The following is a 12,689-nucleotide window of genomic DNA, read 5'->3' on the forward strand; positions in this document are numbered from 1 at the left end:
CTCCTACCCATCTCATTGTAGTTCCTTCTTTATATCTTTGCTTGTAGAAGATTGTTTCTGCTCAGGTCATTCTCATCGACATTTGCTCTGTAAGTAGTTGTAATATTGGTATGCCTGTGTGAGGAGGTGAACTCTGGGTCTTCCTACTCTACCACCTTGGCCACACGTGTCTCTGCCAGTCTTTTATTTTTAATATTTTATGTGTGTGTGTTTGTGTGTGTGTGTGTGTACTCAATCATGTCCAACTCTGTGACCCCATGGACCATAGCCCACCAGACTCCTCTGTCCATGGCATTTTCCAGGCAAGAATATTCAAATGGGTTGCTGCTTTCTACTCCCGGAGGTCTTCCTGACCCAGGGATCAAACCCGAGTCTCTTGCATTTCCTGCATTGATAGCTTCATTCTTTACCACTATACCACCTGGGGAGCCCTTTGTATTTTACAGCAAATTGCCTTTTGGCCATTTAGCTGTGCAGTAAAACTACATGCAGGAAAACTTCTTGCAACACAGATGTTTTTAACAAAAATACTAGACACGTTTCCAGGCCATATCTATATCTATTTATATGTATTATATGTATATCTACATCTATCATCATATAACCCCCTTATTCATAAAATTAGTCAATACAATAAAACCATTGCTCTATATTTGAAATTTTTCATTTTGGGAAATTAAAGCTTGTTACAGATGCATCGTTTAGTTTCATCATTTATGACCCACCTAGGTTCAGACTCAACTTGTTGGCCATATTTAGATGTGCTTCCAACACCAAATCCAGGACGTTCTTGACACTGAGAGACTCATAACCACCGTTCTGAGTGGTTCTCTTATAGATCCCCCTCCTGATTGGCTAAAAGAGAGGGATAAATGCGGCTTTCTCTTTTTCCATAAAACACTGACAAGCACATGAAATGGTTTCTCCTGTTATTTGTGTTCCTCCAACCTCAATGATTATGTAGCATTTTAGCATTCTCCACAAATATGGTCTATCAGTATCACTAACAGTTCAGTTACTCAGTCGTGTCCGACTCTTTGCGACCCAATGGACTATAGCATGCCAGGCCTCCCAGTCCATCACCAATACCCAGAGCTTATTCAAACTCATGTCCATCGAGTCAGTGATGTCATCGAACCATCTTATCCTCTGTCATCCCTTTCTCCTCCCAGCTTCAATCTTTCCAGCATCAGGGTTTTTTCCTGATGCAAAAAAGTGAGTTTCTTTCTTGCATAAGGTGACCAAAGTATTGGAGTTTCAGCTTCAGCATCAGTTCTTCCAATGAATATTCAGGACTGATCTTCTTTAGGATGGACTGGCTGGATCTCCTTGCAGTCCAAGCGACTCTCAAGAGTCTTCTCCAACACCACAGTTCAAAAGTATCAATTCTTCAGTGCTCAGCTTTCTTTATAGTCCAAGTTTCACATTCACACACAACTACTGGGAAAACCATAGCTTTGACTAGATGGACTTTTCTTGCCAAAGTAATGTCTCTGTTTTTTAATATGCTGTCTATGTTGGTCATAGCTTTTCTTCCAAGGAGTAAGAGTCTTTTAATTTCATGGTTGTAGTCACCATCTGCAGTGACTTTGGAGCTCCCAAAAAATAAAGTTTCTCACTGTTTCCATTGTTTCCCCATCTATTTGCCATGAAGTGATGGGACTGGATGCCATGATCTTAGTTTTCTGAATGTTCAGTTTTAAGCCGGCTTTCTCACTGTCCTCTTTCACTTTCATCAAGAGGCTCTTTAGTTTCTCCTCACTTTCTGCCATAAGGGTAATGTCATCTCCGTATCTGAGGTTATTGATATTTATCCCAGCAATCTTGATTCCAGCTTGTGCTTCATCCAGCCTGACATTTTTCTGGATGTACTCTGCATATAAGTTAAATAATCAAGGTGACAATATGCAGCCTTGACATACTACTTTCCTGATTTGGAACCAGTCTGTTGTTCCATGTCCAGTTCTAACTGTTGTTTCTTGACCTGCATACAGATTTCTCAGCAGGCAGGTCAGGTACCTGGTATTCCCATTTCTTGAAGAATTTTATATAGTTTGTTGTAATCAACAAAGTCAAAGAATTTTGTGTAGTCAATAAAGCAGAAGTAGATGTTTTTCTGGAACTCTTGCTTTTTCGATGATCCAGTGGATGTTGGCAATTTGATATCTGCTTCCTCTGCCTTTTCTAAAACCAGCTTGAACATCTGGAAGTTCATGGTTCATGTACTGCTGAAGCCTGGCTTGGAGGATTTTGAGCAGTACTTTGCTACTGTGTGAGATGAGTGCAACTGTGTGGTAGTTTGAGCATTCTTTGGCATTGCCTTTCTTTGGGATTGGAATGAAAACTGACATTTTCCAGTCCTGTGGCCACTGCTGAGTTTTCCAAATTTGCTGACATATAGAGTGCAGCACTTTCACAGCATCATCTTTTAGGATTTGAAATAGCTCAGCTGGAATTCCATCACCTCCACTAGCTTTCTTCATAGTAATGCTTCCCAAGGCCCAGTTGACTTCTCATTCCAGGATGTCTGGCTATAGGTGAGTGATCACACCATCATCGTTATCTGAGTCATGAAGATCTTTGTTGTTTATTTCTTCTCTGTTCTCTTGGCAAAACTCTGTTAGCCTTTGCCCTGCTTCATTTTGTACTCCAGGTTCAAATTTTCCTGTTATCCCATGTATATCTTGACTTCCTACTTTTGCATTCCAGTCCCCTATAATGAAAAGGACATCTTTTTTTGGATGTTAGTTCTAGAAGGTCTTTAGGTTCATAGAACCATTCAACTTAAGTTTCTTCTGCATTACTGGTCCAGGCACGGACTTGGATTATTCTAATACTGAATGGTTTGCCATGGAAACAAAGAGAGTTCATTCTGTTGTTTTTGAGCTTTCATCCAAGTACTGCGTTTCAGACTATTTTGTTGACTATGAGGGCTACTCCATTTCTTCTAAGGGAGTCTTGCCCACAATAGTAGATATACTGGTCATCTGAGTTAAATTCACTCATTCCAGTCCATTTTAGTTCCCTGATTCCTAAAATGTCAATGCTCACTCTTGCTATGTCCTGTTTGACCACTTCCAATTTACTTTGATCCATGGACCTAACATTCCAGGTCCTATGCAATATTGCTCTTACAGCATTGGACATTACTTTCATCACCAGCCACATCCACAACTGGGTGTTGTTTTTGCCTTGGCTCCGTCTCTTCATTCTTTCTGGAGTTATTTCTCCACCAATCTCCAGTAGCATATTGGGCACCTACCAACCTGGGTAGTTCATCCTTCAGTGTCCTATGTTTTTGCCTTTTCATACTGTTCATTGGGTTCTCAAGGCAAGAATATTGAAGTGGCTTGCTGTTCCCTTCTCCAGTGGACCATGTTTTGTCAGAACTCTCCACCATGACCTGCCATCTTGGGTGGCCCTACATGGCATGGCTCATAGTTTCATTGAGTTAGACAAGGCTGTGGTCCATGTGATCAGATTGGTTAGTTTTCTGTGGCTGTGGTTTTCAGTCTGTCTGCTCTCTGATGAAGAAGGATAAGCGGCTTATGGAAGTTTCCTGATGGGAAAGACTGACTGAGGAGAAACTGAGTCTTGTTCTGATGGGCAGGGCCATGCTCAGTAAATCTTTAATCTAATTTTCTGTTAATGGGTGGGGCTGTGTTCCCTCCCTACTGTTTGACCTGAGGCCAAACTATCAGATCAGATCACTCGCTCAGTCATGTCTTTGTCACCCCATGAATCACAGCACGCCAGGCCTCCCTGTCCATCACCAACTCCCGGAGTTCACCCAGACTCATGTCCATCGAGTCAGTGATGCCATCCAGCCATCTCATCCTCTGTCATCCCCTTCTCCTCTTGCCCCCAATCCCTCTCAGCATCAGAGTCTTTTCCAATGAGTCAACTCTTCGCATGAAGTGGCCAAAGTACTGGAGTTTCAGCTTCAGCATCATTCCTTCCAAAGAAATCCCAGGGCTGATCTCCTTTAGAATGGACTGGTTGAATCTCCTTGCAGTCCAAGGGACTCTCAAGAGTCTTCTCCAACACCACAGTTCAAAAGCGTCAATTCTTCGGTGCTCAGCGTTCTTCACAGTCCAACTCTCACATCCATACATGACCACAGGAAAAACCATAGCCTTGACTAGACAAACCTTTGTTGGCAAAGTAATGTCTCTGCTTTTTAATATGCTATCTAGGTTGGTCATAACTTTCCTTCCAAGGAGTAAGCGTCTTTTAATTTCATGGCTGCAGTCACCATCTGCAGTGATTTTGGAGCCCAAAAAAATAAAGTCTGACACTGTTTCCATTGTTTCCCCATCTATTTCCCATGAAGTGATGGGACCACATGCCATGATCTTTGTTTTCTGAATGTTGAGCTTTAAGCCAACTTTTTCACTCTCCACTTTCACTTTCATCAAGAGGCTTTTTAGTTCCTCTTAACTTTCTGCCATAAGGGTGGTGTCATCTGCATATCTGAGGTTATTGATATTTCTCCCGGCAATCTTGATTCCAGCTTGTGTTTCTTCCAGTCCAGTGTTTCTCATGATGTACTCTGCATATAAGTTAAATAAGCAGGGTGACAATATACAGCCTTGACGTACTCCTTTTCCTATTTGGAACCAATCTGTTGTTCCATGTCCAGTTCTAACTGTTGCTTCCTGACCTGCATATAAATTTCTCAAGAGGCAGATCAGGTGGTCTGGTATTCCCATCTCTTTCAGAATTTTCCAAGGTTATTGTGATCCACAGTCAAAGGCTTTGGCATAGTCAATAAAGCAGACCTGTTTGACCTGAGGCCAAACTATGGTGGAGGTAATGAAGATAATGGTGACCTTTTCCAAAATGTCCCATGCGGGCACTGCAGCAGTCAGTGACCCCTACCCTGCAGCAGGCCACTGCCGACCCACACCTCCACCAGAGACTCCTGGATACTCACAGGCAAGTCTGGGTCAGTCTCCTGTGGGGTCACTGCTCCTTTCTCCTGGTCCTGGTGCACACAAGGTTTTGTTTGTGCCTTCCAAGAGTCTATTTCCTCAGTTCTTTGTAAGTTCTGGCAGCTCTATGATGGCGTTATTGGTGACTTCCTCCAAGAGGGCTTATGCCATACCCAGGTCTGCTGAACCCAGAGTCCCTGCCCCTGCAGCAGGCCAGTGCTGACCCATACCTCTGCAGGAGACACTCAAACACAGTTCTGGTTCAGTATCTGTGGGGTCTCTGGGTCCTGGTGTGCACAAGATTTGTTTGATCCCTCCAAGTGTCTCTGGTTGGTATGGGGTTTGATTCTAAATGTGACTTCACCCCTCCTACCATCTTGCTTGGGCTTCTCCTTTGCCCTTGGACATGGGGTATCTTTTTGTGGTGGAATCCAACATTCTCTTATAGACGGTTGTTCAGCAACAAGTTGTAATTTTGGAGTTCTCGCAGAAGTTGAGCGCATGTCATTCTAGTCTGCCATCTTGTGATCAACACATGGTCTAACACCTTGCTTTGGGAGGCAGAGATTCTTTTTGCCTCTCTTAATATTGGTCTCAGTTTTGGGGCTTTCTGATAAAAATCTGAGAATAAAGGAGAATGATTCTCCATTCATATCCTCATCTTATTCCTAAGAATAAGAAGCTGTATTGGGTGGTTTGAAATGGATAAATAGTGATATTTTGAAATTAGTACAATGCATAGTGGCAAGGGCTTCCCTGGTGGCTCAGAGGGTAAAGCGTCTGCCCAAAATGCATGAGACCTGGGCTCAATGCCTGGGTCAGGAAGATCCCCTGGAAAAGGACATGGCAACCCCACTGCAGTATTCCTGCCTGGAGAATCCCATGATGGAGGAGCCTGGTGGGCTATATATATATATAGTCCATGGAGTCACAGAGAGTTGGACATGACTGAGTGACTTCACTTTTAGTGGTTAAGGGTACCAATTTCAGAGTTAGGTTTAAATCCAGGCTCCTCCACTTATTAGGCATGTGACATCTAGCAATTTTCTTATAACCTCTGTGCCTTGGGGGATAATACCTATTTCAGAGGGTTATTATAAAGACTAACTGGATTAATATTTGCAAAGCAATTAAAATAGTGTCTGGTATAGAATAAATGTTCAATGGAGAACAAATTCTAAATATTAATTAAATAAGTAAACATAAGTATGATACTTTTGCCTTTGACATTTTGCCTTTTGTCTTTGACACCTCAAAATTAATTACTTATTAGGGTTTGGGCCTGAAAGCCTGAACTTTTGTCTCCTTATCCAATTTTCACATCCAACAGTTTTATGACACTTAGCCAATAATATAGGTAAGGCCCTACCTATTAACATGCAATCCAATGCTTTTCATCTCTTCAACTTATACCCTGGCATGTTATGCCATATTTTTTAAATGTATTATTTCTGTTTCTTTTGCTTTAAACCAGGACAACAGTCAGCATTATACTCCTAAATGGGTGAACTGCTTTCAAAATAATGTTCTTGGGAATATATCAAATTTTCATCTAAGGTTATTTATTGAGACAGGCAGGAAATTGAATGCCCAAGAGACATAAAGTAAGGAAAAGATGAAACAACTTAATATATATTATACTTTCTCTCTTTAGAGTTTTAAAATCTGTATGCATGAATAGGGTACAGTTGGACTCTAAAATCTAGTCTGAGTGCATTTAAACTATTGATATACAATAAATATTTACAATATCAATAAATTCAATTTAACCTAAAGCTCTTCTAAAGTGTCCATTTCTCTCTAGAGTCAGTTTCTGAGCATGTCTTTTCTATATATTTATCATTAGATATAATTTCATTCTAAAGTTAAAATTAACTAGCTAATGTTGAAAGGCAAATGCACAACATTGTCTTCAATGTATAAATAAAGCTATAACATTCTCTTTCTGAGATGATGTGACACCTGACCATTAGTTATATTATGTGGAGAATGTGCAAAAGGTAAAAAAAAAATAAATAAATAAAACAAAAAATCCATAAAGTCAGTGAATGAGAGTTAGGAAAACTCAAGAAATAACAGAATAACGGTAATCTTCATAGTCTCTAAATGTATAGTTTGTGAAGGCAAAATCATTACAACACTGTATCATTAGGGTAGACCACAAAGGCTAGCTTGAACCAAAGATCTTTCTGATGAGACATAATAACTTCTCTAAGAACATGTGCAGGTTGGATTTAGAACTACTACACTAAATTCTCTAGCTGCTGCAAATTCACAGCTGGAGTCAACCTGTCTAATTATATTGCTTGTCAGATAAATCTCCTTCCTGCAGCTATTCCACAACTGCATGGCGGTATGAATATACTTGCCTCAAATGTTCTGAAAACAGAAGAGTATCTTATTTCTATCCTCCCTACTCCATAGTCTACAATAAATAGGAAACACAGTAATTTTATAATTAGATTACTCTGTTTTATCTCAAATCCTGTATGTCAGAACACACACCTTTCTTTATTTAAAAACATAAGAAAATTGTCAAGATCTGATTGGTGGCAAAAGAGCACCTTCTAACATGTGCTGGATACTGGTAATTTCACTCATCATGTGTAGCTGACACACAAAAAAATGTAATTACCCATTTCTGTTAATCTTGGCAATTTATTTAGATTTTTTCCTGAACCAATTTTTCCTGAACCAATTTCCTCGTGTTCATGAGAATTACTGTTTGATTTTATTGTTTTCTTAGGTCTTTGTGGGGGCACTAGAGATTCTCAGATTTTTGTTTGGTGTTCTGCTTAACCCTGCTTTTCTGTCTTTGAGAAATTATAGAACACAGTAAGTCCAGGACTTAGAAAGGTTAAAGTTTTATACTATACAATGAGGGATACAGAAGTCAAAAGAATAGCCCTTGAGCTAAGCAAATTCAGTTGTAAAGACTTTTATATATAAAGCATAACCGCAGGGAAGACACAAGGACATAAAGATCATGGGTCATTTCACTCATGTATCCATATCACTTAGTCCTGGGCTCAGCATATAACTTAACACATACTTGTTGAATGGGTTAATTACTATCAGAATATAAAGAAGAGGTACATTTGACATACATGATGTAATATCAGATATAACATTGACTAATTACCCACATGGTACTTAATTTTGTCTTGTGAAATTTTCATGCAAGCTGTGTCAACTTATCTAAAAGTGAAAGCAGAATGATATAAAGTAGCATTCTTCAATGTTTTGAAAGGCTTTTAATAAATGTAAAATTTCATCTTTCTGCTTGAAAATTCTGAAATTCATTCCCCTATGTTTACATAGACAATCTTTGCTATTTTTGGCATATTTCCAGTAGCCAAGGAAGTTGTTAAGCTTTGTTTTCTATAGCATTTATGAAAACAATATTTCTATTCTGTCTCCAAAGATAAAATTGTATCAGAGTTTTGAATATGTATTTTGAAATGTTACCACAGATGTTCATATTCTGTATACCTCCTCACCACACACCTTGAGAATGCTAGTAACTGGATCTGTAATCAAGAAATGTATCCAGGTTAAATGCCACTAAACCCAAACTGAAAAACATTTCCTTTGAAAAATATGGAAAGTTCAGTTGGAGGCAGTTAACTCTGATCTAATAGAAAAGGCTCTGGACTAGAGTAAGACAGTCCTGAGTTTAAATCTCAGCTCTACAACTTACCAGTTGTTTGATTTTGATGACTAGTTGCTTGATCTATGACTAATTGTTTGATTAAGCTGCTTAATCTTTTAAAGTCCATTTATCTATAAAATATAGATAATCATATTAATTTTCTGTATAAATTACCAGATATTTAGAGGGCACTCAGTAATTAACATTTGAAATTGAATAAAAGAACTGTTCCTCATTAGCGCTTACCCTAGTTCAGCTCTGTAACAAACTATGTAATTCTGATCATGTAAGTTCACTTCTCAAGGTTTAAATTTATAATAAAACTAACATTTTTTTCCATATTGCCTCACAGGGTTATTGCAAGAACTACATGAAATAATTACTCATGATGTATTAGCTTTTCTCTCCTGTATTTCCTGTTTAAATGGAAGTAGCATATCATCTTATCTCTCTTGATTTATAATTACTGTGTTACAGGCTGACTTTCTTTGGAAGCAGATTGTAAAACAGTGTTATATGTTATAAAACATAAGGAAAGATTTAGGAAATGCTTTTAAGATCAACTACCTGCAGAAAAGATGAGAAGTAGGAGTGGGCAGTGGGAGAGGTTGAGCAGCCTAGATGGAAGTCTCAGCTGACTCTAAAGAGCTCTGTGGAGACGAGATGACAAAACAGAAGCAGACTCACAGACTTTGAGAATGAACCTGTGGTTCCTGAGTGGAAGGATGGAGGGAAAGGATAGTTAGGGAGTTTGGGATCAACGTGGACGCACTGCTAATATTTAAATTGGATCACCAAGGACCTACTGTATAGCACATGGAACTCTGCTCAGTGTTATGTAACAGCCTGGATGGGAGAGGGGTTTGCAGGAGAATGGATACATGTACATGGATGGCTGAGTCCCTTTGCTGTTCATCTGAAACTATCACAACGCTGTTTGTTAATCAATTCTACCACAATACAAAACAAAAAAAAAATCATAACAAAGAAAAATAATAAAAAGTTTATAGATTTTTAACTTTTTTATTAAAAAAAAACAAGATAGGATGACCTTCCAGAGCCAATCAAAGGTAGGACGAGGGGGTCAGGACTTTATGCCTCTGTACCAGTCAGTCATTAGATGTTAACTGCTCAGGAAGAAGATGTGACCTCAAGGAGGGCAACTCATTTCAGCTGAGACAATCCTAAAAGGTGGGTGATAACTGGTAGCTGTCTGCTGGAGGCATTCCCAGCAGCTGGGGTAATAACATCTACATTCCCAAAAGGGGGACCTAGGTGGTGAATCATGGTGTCTACCACAGTCTATTCCCTGAACTCAGATTTTTTTCTTGTCAAGCTCATAGCTTATAGTTAAATGGAGCTTTTATTGCGTCCCCTAGCAGAGACATTCTCCATGGGATTTTCCAGGCAAGAGTACTGGAGTGGGGTGCCATCGCCTTCCCCACTCCTTTAGGGAACAGGACCTCTAAACACCCAGATCCCTGGGTTTCATGGATGGGAGGCGTAAATTCCCCAAACTGTCCCCTAAGTCTGATGGTAACTGTGGCCAATTGTTCTTTCTCACCTTGGTTCCATGACCCAAGTATTCTTCCGGTTGTAACACGTATCATATAAAGGTATTTCTGCCACAATACCTTTGCTGTAAAATTGATCAGTTGGTCCGATGCAGTTGTTATGTGGTATTTCATAGTGGATCAAACTTTCTGTAAGCCCTTGCATAACAATGATGGCTGAGGCCCTGCAGGCAGGAGAGGCAAATTTATACCTAAGATATGTATTTATTCCTGTCCCCTTTCTCCTTTACTAGGTCTGTCACATTATTAACCAGCTTAAGTTGAAACATAACCCAAGTCATAAGTTTAGTGGCCAGGATGAAATGTGGGAGAAGATGAAAGGAACACACATTGTCTTGTAAAGAAGAGGCTTCTGCACTGTCTCCAAACAAGAAGGGAATACCAGGTCTTCATGGGAAGGAGTGGCCCTCTTCTACATGCTCATAGGATTCAGGGCAATCTGTAGATTCAAGACTTTCAGGAGCATCAATCCAGATCTTCCCATCCCATGTGTCAAAGTCCCATTCTTTCCCAGTCACAGTCCTTAACTTTTAAAGCAGACCTGCCTTGGTTGAAACTTTAACTTCTATGAAACTCTGCTATTCTTACAATTAAGTCCTAAGCCTCATTCTGAGCTTTCTCTACCCTTCTGCTTAAGGAGAACAGAGTGCCTTTAATCACAGTCAAGGAGGCCTTCTGGCATTCACACTTAGCCTATAATCTTCAATTAATCATGTTAAATGTTTTCTTATATTTTTCCCAAAAATATCAATTGAGCTTAACTAGATAACCAAATTTCAATACTCTTCAGTTGGTATCTCCTCCCATTATTCTAAAAAACCTGATATATCCCATTAAATCATTTTCTAATAACATACCATCCCAATTTACCACATGTAAAAGTTTTTAACAATTATATCATTAGCCTGTGCCAGGAGTCACCTGAGCTCCATCTATGATCACTGATAGAGGTGTCATTGCCAGCCAGACAGCACTGATACAGTACTAAAATCCCATCCCAAAATTTGCTTTCTAAGACTACTCCTGGCCTTAGCTATACTAGGTTAGCTCTCCAGGAACCAGATGCTTGAAAAACTAGAACTTAGCAGGCTTATTAAGGAATGATACTGGGGACAAGAACTGTGGAAGTGAAGGTAAAAAATAAGAATTTTCCAAAAGCAAAAGGTTGAGCTGTGAAACAGCCTCAGTGGAAGCCCCAACCAACCCAACTGGATGTTGTGAAGATGAAATGGTCCTCTGTAGCTGTTTTGAGCTGGGACAGGATGATTAAGTCATGATATCCATCAGTCATTGGAGACAGGCCACCTAAGGAAGGGAAGATGATCTTGAGAAAGGTAACCAAAGAATTTCCCAAAGATGGCTGAAAGCTGAGGGCTGTCATTACCAAAGGGAGGTTCAGGGGAGTACGTCACAGCATTTTCTAAACATCCTCATTCCTATCTTTGGATATTTTAAAGAAAATTATTAATGTCAACTTTGCTTTATTACCTACTGTGGTAAAAATCTCTCTTTCTAGCTAAGTATTTCTGCTTTATTGACTATGCCAAAGCCTTTGACTGTGTGGATCACAGTAAACTGTGGAAAAATCTGAAAGAGATGGGAATACCAGACCACCTGACCTGCTTCTTGAGAAACCTATATGCAGGTCAGGAAGCAACAGTTAGAACTGGACATGGAACAACAGACTGGTTCCAAATAGGAAAAGGATTATGTCAAGGCTGTATATTGTCACCCTGCTTATTTAACTTATATGCAGAGGACATCATGAGAAATGCTGGGTTGGAAGAAGCACAAACTGGAATCAAGATTGCCGGGAGAAATATCAATAACCTCAGATATGCATATGACACCACCATTATGGCAGAAAGTGAAGAGAAACTAAAAAGCCTCTTGAGGAAAGTGAAAGTGGAGAGTGAAAAAGTTGGCTTAAAGCTCAACATTCAGAAAACAAAGATCATGGCATCTGGTCCCATCACTTCATGGGAAATAGATGGGGAAACAGTGGAAACAGTGTCAGACTTTATTTTTGGGGGCTCCAAAATCACTGCAGATGGTGACTGCAGCCATGAAATTAAAAGATGCTTACTCCTTGGAAGGAAAGTTATGACCAACCTAGATAGCATATTCAAAAGCAGAGACATTACTTTGCCAACAAAGGTCCATGTAGTCAAGGCTATGCTTTTTCCAGTGGTCATGTATGGGTGTGAGAGTTGGACTGTGAAGAACGCTGAGCACAGAAGAATTGATGCTTTTGAACTGTGGTATTAGAGAAGACTCTTGAGAGTCCCTTGGACTGCAAGGAGATCCAAACAGTCCATTCTGAAGGAGATCAGCCCTGGGATTTCTTTGGAAGGAATGATGCTGAAGCTGAAACTCCAGTACTTTGGCCACCTCACGCGAAGAGCTGCCTCATTAGAAAAGACTCTGATGCTGGGAGGGATTGGGGGCAGGAGGAGAAGGGGACGACAGAGGATGAGATGGCTGCATGGCATCACTGACTTGATGGACGTGAGTCTGAGTGAACTCTGG

This window comes from Bos grunniens, chromosome X (genome assembly GCF_055505025.1).
Source record: "Bos grunniens cultivar Pamir isolate PY7600 chromosome X, Bosgru_T2T1.0, whole genome shotgun sequence".
In the NCBI taxonomy this organism is placed as follows: Eukaryota; Metazoa; Chordata; class Mammalia; order Artiodactyla; family Bovidae; genus Bos; species Bos grunniens.